We start from the raw sequence: 2673 nt of genomic DNA on the forward strand, positions 1-2673 counted from the left end.
TCAGCAGGACATGGTGGCTGGTCACAGTGCCACACTACAGAGGCTGACTGTGTTCCCAAACTATCCCTCTTCAGAGAACAGTTTATCTAATAAGGAATGAAGCCTCAAATTGGAAGGACTTCTTAGAGCCCGTGTAAACATGGGAATGAGAAGGCTGCAAATCTGTCAGCAAAAATACCCCAGAGTACTATTTCCTTGTGTTGAGAGAAAGCTACTGAGAACAGGACATAATTACTGAATACAGAGGTCTGAAATCAGAGTGAGAATATTCTAAGACTGTTGCATGTATCATCCACCCAGGAGTCAGAAATACATCATGGCCTGTGAGGCTGCAGGTTTTGGAAACAACCAGTTCACCATGGGCATGCTGGGAGGCCTATTAGCCTGGTCACTGTTGGCTTGATGTGCAACACAACATCAGTTCCTCAGCCACTGTAGGCTTGAAAATTTAATGTGTTAATCTTCAAAAGCCCTTTAGATCATAGATAAAAATTATATCCATTACCCAGGGAAGGAAAAATAAAATAAAATGGCCTAAGAAAACGTCAGCTTTGTGCCTCATCCTTGTTTCAGAGTTTCTACCCCTCCTAAGACAGGCAAGCTGTAACCTGGCCTATTGGGTGATGGGCAATCAATCCTTCCCAAATTCTTCCCCTTCCCTAACAGAGGACCTCATCTCTTCTTCCTCTACCTCCTTGGTGTCTTTTGCACTAAGTCGAGAAAATCAACAATGGAGACTTGCGTGAGATGTCTTCAGCCTTTGTGGAATTTCCCATTCACTCCAGTGGATTGGAGCTTTTTTGGCCCAAATCTAGGTACAAAATGTCAATAATATAAAATTTCCCAAGCAGCTGTAGAACCCCTGGAGCAGTCTGATTTCAAAGTAATAAAGACAGTTTATTTGGACTCTATTTGTCATGTAAGCACAATAGGAAATATTTCAGGGCCAGATTCCAAGTGTCTAGTAAAGGAAAAATATTCCAGACTCAAGAGCAAATACACTTGCCTGACACCTTCTAGGATATTTATTCCTGACAACATGGGAGATACAAGACAACCTAAATCTTAGAATTTTTTTCTTGTAATTTTAGCTGCTTGGGCATGCTTATTCACACATTCCCCAGGTGGACTGTACTTAACCCAATTAAAAACATAGAATGGAGGAAATTTTGACATTGTCTTCATTCCCATACTGACAATGTAATACCTCATTAAAAAGCACCATTGACATGTTTTACAGAGTATAAAATTAGAAATTGTTTTTATGGGCACTTTGCTTCAATGTGAATATGGCCTGGGTGGTGAAGTGTGTGCTGCTTGCCTCCTGCAGTCCTTAACCCTCCTATAGCCTTCTGCTGAAGTGGGGGCACAGAAAATCTAAACCCTACAATCAACAAGTAAAACAATTACAGGAGGTACCTTGATAAATAAACAAGGCATTTGTCAAACCTGGTGTCTGTAATTGCCTAAGACAAGGAAATGGAAGTGGAAATACATCTCAAAAAGCAGAATTATCACAGTGAAAACTTCCAGAAGATGAAGCAGCACTTCCAAGAAGCATTTTGACAGTTCTGCTAGGGATGAGCTGCAGGAGAAAAGTGTAAGGTTGCTGTTTTGGCCAGAAGTTGCTGATAAGATTGAATACCCTTGTGCTTTGGAGGGCTGTTCATTCCAGTAGGAAGGCTCAAATCAGCCAAGGGGCTGTTAAGCCGGTCACTTGGCAGCCTCACAGATAAGGCTGGCTGAAAAGTGAGAACAAAATTTTGTGAAAATGATCAGCTTTTGACATTTCTCTTTCTTCTCCTAGAGAAGGCTTCCCAGACTTTATTGGTAAAAATATATACCAAGAGAATTACCATAGCTGGTGTCCAGACCAGGAGGGGACTAATGGGGTTAAATAGCCCTGACAGTTGGTTTTAAGAATACACAGCAAAAATAATGGTTTAAATGCCTTCTCTGAGTGACTTGGATTTGATCTCCCAGATGATAGCTCATCTCCAAGCTCTGGTGTCTGTGAGGCAAGCAGGCAGTGTCCTGGTTTGAGTTGTCGCACATTATATAAAAATGAAATATTAAAGTAGGACCACAAAGGGGCTAATTATGTTTCCTGTAGAACATCTTCTTCCAGATAGATGGCCCTGAAACAAACTCTTGCCTGGTCTAAGGGATTTTTGTACTGTCTTCCTTTGTTATCCTGAGTCACTCTCTAACTTTGATCATGAATTGCATCCTATACCTGTTCATGTTCCTGATGGTTACAGGGAATGAACATTCAATTTCCACAAAACAATGATTGAATCAGATGATGACAAACACAGGGAGTATTTATTGAGTTAGACCATCCTTTATTACATAAAACAATGTTCCAACCATTATCTATAATCTCATTATTACCTATTATAATCTTATAACAACACAAACAGTATCCCACCTAACATGTACACCATGAGAACATGCACAGTTCCAGCACAAGCCCTGCTGGCATATTTGCACACCAGCTGCCCTGTGATGATAGAACCACTGTCCCTCAGCCTCTTGGTGTGGCAACACCAGGGAAGTTGTGTTCCCAGTAGCCAAAGTTATCTGGGATCCTCTCCTCTTCTCTCCTCTTCTCTCCTCTTCTCTCCTCTTCTCTCCTCTTCTCTCCTCTCCTCTCCTCTCTTCTCCTCCCCT

Source organism: Corvus brachyrhynchos, unplaced genomic scaffold (genome assembly GCF_000691975.1).
Source record: "Corvus brachyrhynchos isolate BGI_N302 unplaced genomic scaffold, ASM69197v1 scaffold187, whole genome shotgun sequence".
In the NCBI taxonomy this organism is placed as follows: Eukaryota; Metazoa; Chordata; class Aves; order Passeriformes; family Corvidae; genus Corvus; species Corvus brachyrhynchos.